We start from the raw sequence: 9,502 nt of genomic DNA, 5'->3' as shown, positions 1-9,502 counted from the left end.
TAATTCCTGGATGAAGGCTGCAATTGATCTATCTTTCCTGGTGCTGATCATCTCCCATTGCTCATCTCGGTGCCCACAGATCTGGTAGATAGTATCCTTAAGCTCCTTTTGGTAAACTTCCCCAATGCGTCCCATGGGGATGTGAGCTGCCATACTCTTTCCTAGACTCCAAGTTGGTGCATCAAAGGAAAACTCTATGGGCTTAGTGACTGGCGTGAATGTCCTTCCTGGAACTTGAACTTGAATCATCCATCGCTCCTCTTCTGGTAAAGTGGCGTTGTAAGTCCCGGTGAAGCTTGGTATTCCTATGTTCAAGTACCTAGTGACTTCCTTCAAGTGTCGTCCAAAAGGTGCGTCTTGATCCGGTTGTGCAAACTTGTTCCTTGCGTCCGCCATCCTAAAGAGTGGAAATGGAGAGGAGTCAGAAATGAGAAGAGAATAGTGATCTAGGGCTTTATCTTAGTGGTCGTGTCCTACACTCAACGGGTGCTCTGATACCATCTTGTAGCGACCCGACCTCAATCGGTCAAGTCTCTGTGCTTCCGTGTCATCCCTGGATCGGTAATGCTGACACACACAGTACTTGAAGGATTTATAACAGAGTAGAAATTACACACTTATTACATCGAATGTCTCAACAGAGAACTTATTACAGTAAATATGGCTTAAGGCCATCTAATACGATAACAGCAGAAGGCTTGGAAGATATAGTGAGTCCATCAACTCCAACGGCATAGCTGAGCTGCATGGCAACGACCTAACGAACCTTACTCCTCGTCTGAAAAGTCTGCAACATAATACGTTGTAGCCCAAAAACGGGTCAGCACATGGAATATGCTGGAAATATAACACAGTAGAGTAAGAACAGAATAATGCTATCACTACATGCATATTTGGCCGGTGGAAAGCTCTATGGTTATAGTTTTGCGAAAAGCCAATTTTTCCCTACAACAAAGGAGTAGATTTTAATTTAACTATCATGGTAGTTGAAACATCATTGAGAAGGTTTCTCCAACTCAATCCCAATTAAAAGTAATTATCAACACAACAATATAAATTAGGTAATGTGATGAGATACTTAAGATACTCCAAGTACTAGATACTCAAAATTGTCCATAACTGGGGACACAGCTAACCATGATTAGATTGTACACTCTACAGAGGTTTGCGCACTTTTCCCCACAAGACTCGATCTCCTCCGTTGATTTTCTCACACTACATGGTGTTTGAGAAACGGATGACCGAGACACAGTCTTTCATAAACATTAACTCTCTACTCCGGGTAGACCATACCAAACTTACAACCCACTACCTGTTGATCTACCTCTTCGAGAGCTTCACGTAACTTACTCAACTATGCTAGAGCCCATAATAGCTTGTGGCTGCACACAGAAGTTCCTAGCATGAATCATCTCAGTTCCCTTTGAGCCTGGGTGGCGGTCCATAGGAAAATCACACGGAACCCTGGGATTTCCAAAAATACAGGCAACACTGGGTTCTCCAGGTGCCTCAATCCACCCAGATGTGTATTCAAGTTGCCACCTTAAGTTGAACCATTAATTAACAATCTCACATCTATCATGGATTTCACTCACCCAAACCACATCTACGAGCATAGCATAGCAATATAAGCAATACGTAGAAGTAACTCCCAAGGGTTTGAATGTAACAGGGAAATAGGTTCTACCTCATCAACTACTTCCCAACCCACATGTTAAATGGCATCCTAATCATGCAATGTTTGAGGATTGAAACTAATGCATTAAAACTGGGTATGGAAAGAGTATGATCAATGTGTTACTTGCCTTGCTGACAATCTACGAAACCTAGGGATTCGATGTAGCACGCTTCGCACTCCGGGAATTCTATCGCAAACAAACAATAGCATACATAAGCAATCAAGCAAAGGTGCACGTGCAAAACTCAAATAAGAAAGATTGACCAGAAAGTTCAACTTAAGAACTCCGGTTTGCAAAATGAATCAAATCGAACAGAGCAACGAGACCCAAACAGCCAAAGAAACAAGATCCGTTTACTAATCTAGACTAAGGTCAAATTTTACAGTAGCAAAATCTTGTTTAAGTTGATTAAACAGAAAGAGGGTCTTGAGACGAAGATCTAGGCGCTTGAATCGCCTAATTCCGATAAACAAGCGAAAAGATAAACTAAAATGAAAATCGGACCAGAAATCGCGATTGAAAATAATCACAGAAAAATCCGATAAAAAGAAAACTGACGAATAGGCTAACGTACGAATGTTCGTTGTTTGTAACTAGCGAGCGAAAACCGTTCATTGAAATGAACGTACGGACGAATGTCCGCTAAATAGAAGAACTGGGAAAAACCGGTGAACCAATAAAAAAATGAACTAGGCTTTTTTTTCTAAAAAAACGGACGGCGGCGAAATGACGCATTACCTCTCCGGCGAGGCTCCGGCGGGAGTCGGTCTACTTGTCTTGGACGTGATGCCTATATACATGATCATACCTAGATATTCCATAACTATGCTCAATTTTGTCAATTGCTCAACAGTAATTCGTTCACCCACCATAAAATACTTATGCTCTTGAGAGAAGCCACTAGTGAAACCTATGGCCCCCGGGTCTATCTTCATCATATTAATCTTCCAATACTTAGTTATTTCCTTTGCTTTTTACTTTGCCTTTATTTTACTTTGCATCGTTATCACAAAAATACCAAAAATATTATCTTATCATATCTATCAGATCTCACTCTCGTAAGTGACCATGAAGGGATTGACAACCCCTTATCGCGTTGGTTGCGAGGAGTTATTTTCTTTGTGCAGGTACTAGGGGACGCGCGCGCAACCTCCTATGGGATTGATACCTTGGTTCTCAAAAACTAAGGGAAATACTTACGCTACTTTACTACATCATCCTTTCCCCTTCGAGGAAATCCAACGCAGTGCTCAAGAGGTAGCAAGAAGAATTTCTGGCGTCGTTGTTGGGGAGGTTCGCGCAAGTCAAGGTTTGACTTCCGACAACAAGCCATTTCTAGCGCCTACACAAAAGTTAACATACCAAGTACCCATCACAATCCTTATCTCCCGCATTACATTATTTGCCATTTGCCTCTCGTTTTCCTCTCCCCACTTCACCCTTGCCATTTTATTTGCCCTCTCTCTCTATCCTCCCTCTCTTTCCCGTTTGCCTCTTTTTGCCCGCTTGCTTTCTGTTTGCTTGTGTGTTGGATTGCTTGCTTGTCACGATGGCTCAAGATAACACTAAATTGTGTGACTTTACCAATACCAACAAAAATGATTTTATTAGCACTCCGATTGCTCCTCTTACCGATGCTGAATCTTGTGAAATTAATACCGCTTTGCTGAATCTTGTCATGAAAGATCCGTTTTCTGGCCTTCCTAGTGAAGATGCCGCTACCCATCTAAATAGCTTCGCTGATTTGTGTGATATACAAAAGAAGAAAGATGTAGACAATGATATTGTTAAGTTGAAGCTATTTCCTTTTTCTCTTAGAGATCGTGCTAAAGCTTGGTTTTTGTCTTTGCCTAAAAAATAGTATTGATTCTTGGAACAAGTGCAAAGATGCTTTTATCTCTAAGTATTTTCCTCCCACTAAGATCATCTCCCTTAGAAACGATATTAAGAATTTTAAGCAACTTGATCATGAACATGTTGCACAAGCTTGGGAGAGGATGAAATTATTGATACGTAATTGCCCTACTCATGGTTTGAATTTGTGGATGATTATACAAAATTTTTATGCCAAATTGAATTTTGCTTCGAGAAATCTTTTAGATTCGGCCGCGGGAGGCACTTTTATGGAAATCACTTTAGGATAAGCAACTAAACTCCTAGATAATATTATGGTTAATTATTCTCAATGGCATACTGAAAGATCTACTAATAAAAAGGTGCATGCGATAGAAGAAATTAATGTTTTGAGTGGAAAGATGGATGAACTTATGAAATTATTTGCCATGTTCCTAGTAAGAGTGTTTCTTATGATCCTAATGATATGCCCTTTTCTACTTTGATTGAGAACAATAATGAATTTATGTATGTGAATTTTGTTGGTAGGAATAATTTTGGGAACAACGCGTATAGAGGAAATTTTAATCCTAGGCCTTATCCTAGCAATCCCTCTAATAATTATGGTAATTCCTACAAAAATACTTATGGAAATTATAATAAGATGCCCTCTGATTTTGAATCTAATATTAAAGAATTTATTACTTCAGAAAATAATTTCAATGCTTTGATTGAAGAAAAATTGCCTAAGATTGATGAGTTGGCTAGGAGCGTTGATAGAATTTCTCTTGATGTTGATTCTTTGAAACTTAGATCTATTCCACCTAAGCATGATATCAATGAGTCTCTCAAAGCCATGAGAATTTCCATTGATGAGTGCAAAGAAAGAACCGCTAGGATGCGTGCTAAGAAAGATGCCTTTATAAGAGCGTGTTCTTCTAGATGAAAATAAAGATGAAGATCTAAAAGTTATTGATGTGTCCCCTATTAAATATTTGTTTTTCAATATGAATCTTGATAATGATGGGACTGAATATGATCCACCTTTACCTAGAAGGCATTCCAAAAATTCAGAGTTTTTAGATCTTGATGCTAAAATTGATGAAAGTGGGATCGAAGAAATTAAAACCCTAGATGTTGCTAAACCCACTATTTTGGATTTCCAGGAATTTAATTATGAAAATTGCTCTTTGATTGATTGTATTTCCTTGTTGCAATCCGTGCTAAATTCTCCTCATGCTTATAGTCAATATAAAGCTTTTACTAAACATATCGTTGATGCCTTGATGCAATCTTATGAAGAAAAACTTGAGTTGGAAGTTTCTATCCCTAGAAAACTTTATGATGAGTGGGAACCAACTATTAAAATTAATATTAACGGTCATGAGTTCTATGCTTTGTGTCATTTGGGTGCTAGTGTTTCCACGATTCCAAAGACTTTTTGTGATTTGTTAGGTTTCCGTGATTTTGATGATTGCTCTCTAAACTTGCACCTTGCGGATTCCACTATTAAGAAACCTATGGGAAGAATTAATGATGTTCTTATTGTTGCAAATAGGAATTATGTGCCCGTAGATTTTATCGTTCTTCATATAGATTGCAATCCTTCATGTCCTATTATTCTTGGTAGACCTTTCCTTAGAACTATTGGTGCAATTATTGATATGAAGGAAGGAAATATTAGATTCCAATTTCCATTAAGGAAAGGCATGGAACACTTTCCTAGAAATTAAATTAAATTATATTATGAATCTATTATGAGAGCCACTTATGGATTGCCTACCAAAGATGGCAATACCTAGATCTATCCTTGTTTTTTATGCCTAGCTAGGGGCGTTAAACGATAGCGCTTGTTGGGAGGCAACCCAATTTTATTTTTATTCCTTAATTTTTTGATCCTGTTTAGTAATAAATAATTTACCTAGCCTCTGTTTTTGTTGTGTTTTTTGTGTTTAATTAGTGTTTGTGCCAAGTAGAACCGTTGGGAAGACTTGGGGAAAGTCTTGATATATTGCTGTAAAAAACAGAAACTTTAGCGCTCACGAGAACTGCTACCATTTTTATTTGGAAAGTGCTATTTAGTTAATTCTTTTTTCAGATGATTAATAGATAAATTCCTCACGTCCATCAATTTATTTTAGAATTTTTGGGGTTCCAGAGCTTGCGCTAGCTACAGATTACTACAGACTGTTCTGTTTTTGATAGATTCTGTTTTTCCTGTGTTGTTTGCTTATTTTGATGAATCTATGGCTAGTAAAATAGTTTATAAACCATAGAGAAGTTGGAATACAGTAGGTTTAACACCAATATAAATAAAGAATGAGTTCATTACAGTACCTTGAAGTTTTCTTTTGTTTTCTTTCGCTAACGGAGCTCACGAGATTTTCTACTTTAAGTTTTGTGTTGTGAAGTTTTCAAGTTTTGGGTAAAGATTTGATGGATTATGGAACAAGGAGTTGCAAGAGCCTAAGCTTGGGGATTCACATGGTACCCCCAAGATAATCTAAGGACACCTAAAAGCCAAAGCTTGGGGATGCCCCGGAAGGCATCCCCTCTTTCGTCTACTTCTATCGGTAACTTTACTTGGAGATATATTTTTATTCACCACATGGTATGTGTTTTGCTGGGAGCGTCTTGTATGATTTGAGTCTTTTCTTTTTAGTTTACCACAATAATCCTTGCTGTACACACCTTTTGAGAGAGCCATACATGATTTGGAATTTGTTCGAAAACTCTATGTGCTTCGCTTATATCATTTGAGTTATATAGTTTTGCTCTAGTACTTCATTTATAGTTTTTAGAGCACAGTAGTGGAATTGTTTTATAGAAACTATTGATCTCTCATGCTTCACTTAGATTATTTTTAGAGTCTTAAATAGCATGGTAATTTTCTTAAATAATCCTAATATGCTTGGTATTCAAGAATAGTAAAAACTTTCTTATGAGTGTGTTGAATGCTATGAGAAGTTTGATGCTTGATAATTGTTTTGAGATATGAAGATGATGATATTAAAGTTGTGCTAGTTGAATAGTTGTGAATTTGAGAAATACCTATGTTAAAGTTTGTGATTCCCGTAGCATGCACGTATGGTGAACTGTTATGTGATGAAGTCTGAGCATGATTTATTTTTTGATTGTCTTCCTTATGAGTGGCGGTCGGGGATGAGCGATGGTCTTTTACTACCAATCTATCCCCCTAGGAGCATGTGCGTAATACTTTGCTTTAATAACTTGTAGATTTTTGCAATAAGTATATGAGTTCTTTATGACTAATATTGAGTCCATGGATTATACACACTTTTCTTCATTCCACCATTGCTAGCCTCTCTAATACCGTGCACCTTTCGTCGGTATCATACACCCACCATATACCTTCCTCAAAACAGCCACCATACCTACCTATTATGGCATTTCCATAGCCATTCCGAGATATATTGCCATGCAACTTTCCACCGTTCCGTTTATTATGACACACTCCATCATTGTCATATTGCTTAGCATGATCATGTAGTTGACATCGTATTTGTGGCAAAGCCACCATTCATAATTCTTTCATACATGTCACTCTTGATTCATTGCATATCCGGGTACACCACAGGAGGAATTCATATAGAGTCATATTTTGTTCTAAGTATCGAGTTGTAATTGTTGAGTTGTAAGAAAATAAAAGTGTGATGATGATCATTATTAGAGCATTGTACCTAGTGAGGAAAGGATGATGGAGACTATGATTCCCCCACAAGTCAGGATGAGACTCCAGGCGAACAATAAAAAGAAGAAAGAAAAGAGGCCATAAAAAAGAGAAAAGGCCCAAATAAAAAAGAGACAAAAAGAGAGAAGGGACAATGTTACTATCCTTTTACCACACTTGTGATTCAAAGTAGCACCATGATATTCATGGTAGAGTCTCTCATTTCGTCACTTTCATATACTAGTGGGGATTTTTCATTATAGAACTTGGCTTGTATATTCCAATGATGGGCTTCCTCAAAATGCCCTAGGTCTTCATGAGCAAGCAAGTTGGATGCACACCCACTTAGTTTCTTTTGTTGAGCTTTCATATACTTATAGCTCTAGTGCATCCGTTGCATGGCAATCCCTACTCACTCACATTGATATGTATTGATGGGCATCTCCATAGCCCGTTGATACGCCTAGTTGATGTGAGACTATCTTCTCCCTTTTTTGTCTTCTCCACAACCACCATTCTATTCCACATATAGTGCTATATACATGGCTCACGCTCATGTATTGCGTGAAGATTGAAAAAGTTTGAGAATGTCAAAAGTATGAAACAATTGCTTGGCTTGTCATCGGGGTTGTGCATGATTTAAATAGTTTGTGTGGTGAAGAAAGAGCATAGCTAGACTATATGATTTTGAAGGGATAATTTTCTTTGGCCATGTTATTTTGAGAAGACATGATTTCTTTGTTAGTATGCTTGAAGTATTATTATATTTATGTCAATATGAACTTTTATCTTGAATCTTTCGGATCTGAATATTCATACCACAATTAAGAAGAATTACATTGAAATTATGCCAAGTAGCATTCCACATAAAAAATTCTGTTTTTATCATTTACCTACTCGAGGACGAGCAGGAATTAAGCTTGGGGATGCTTGATACATCTCCAATGTATCTATAATTTTTGATTGCTCCATGCTATATTATCTACTGTTTTGGACATTATTGGGCTTTATTATCCACTTTTATATCATTTTTGGGCCTAGCCTATTAACTGGAGGGCTAGCCCAGAATTGCTGTTTTTGCCTATTTTAGGGTTTCGAAGAAAAGGAATATCAAACGGAGTCCAAATGGAATGAAACCTTCGGGAACGTGATTTTCTCACCGAACATGATCCAGGAGACTTGGACCCTACGTCAAGAAATAAAGGAGGAAGCCATGAGGTAGGGGGGTGCGCCTACCCCCCTAGGCGTGCCCTCCACCCTCGTGGGCCCCCTGTTGCTCCACCGACGTACTCCTTCCTCCTATATATACCTATGTACCCCCAAACAATCAGATACGGAGCCAAAAACCTAATTCCACCGCCGCAACCTTCTGTATCCACGAGATCCCATCTTGGGGCCTGTTCCGGAGCTCCGCCAGAGGGGGCATCCATCACGGAGGGCTTCTACATCAACACCATAGCCTCTCCGATGAAGTGTGAGTAGTTTACCTCAGACCTTCGGGTCCATAGTTATTAGCTAGATGGCTTCTTCTCTCTTTTTGGATCTCAATACAATGATCTCCCCCTCTCTTGTGGAGATCTATTCGATGTAATCTTATTTTTGCAGTGTGTTTGTTGAGACCGATGAATTGTGGGTTTATGATCAAGATTATCTATGAACAATATTTGAATCTTCTCTGAATTATTTTATGTATGATTGGTTATCTTTGCAAGTCTCTTCGAATTATCAGTTTGGTTTGGCTTACTAGATTGATCTTTCTTGCAATGGGAGAAGTGCTTAGCTTTGGGTTCAATCTTGCGGTGTCCTTTCCCAGTGACAGTAGGGGCAGCAAGGCACGTATTGTATTGTTGCCATCGAGGATATCAAGATGGGTTTTTTTTATCATATTGCATGAATTTATCCCTCTACATCATGTCATCTTGCTTAAGGCGTTACTCTGTTTTCATGAACTTAATACTCTAGATGCATGCTGGATAGCGGGCGATGAGTGGAGTAATAGTAGTAGATGCAGGCAGGAGTCGGTCTACTTGTCTCGGACGTGATGCCTATATACATGATCATACCTAGATATTCTCATAACTATGCTCAATTCTGTCAATTGCTCAACAATAATTCGTTCACCCACCGTAAAATAGTGATGCTCTTGAGAGAAGCCACTAGTGAAACCTATGGCCCTCGAGTTTATCTTCATCATATTAATCTTCAATACTTAGTAATTTCCTTTTCTTTTTTCCTTTGCTTTTATTTTACATTACATCTTTATCATAAAAATACCAAAAATATTATTCTATCATATCTA

Source organism: Triticum aestivum, chromosome 2A (genome assembly GCF_018294505.1).
Source record: "Triticum aestivum cultivar Chinese Spring chromosome 2A, IWGSC CS RefSeq v2.1, whole genome shotgun sequence".
Taxonomy (NCBI): domain Eukaryota; kingdom Viridiplantae; phylum Streptophyta; class Magnoliopsida; order Poales; family Poaceae; genus Triticum; species Triticum aestivum.
Note: the sequence above shows the minus strand (reverse complement) of the source record.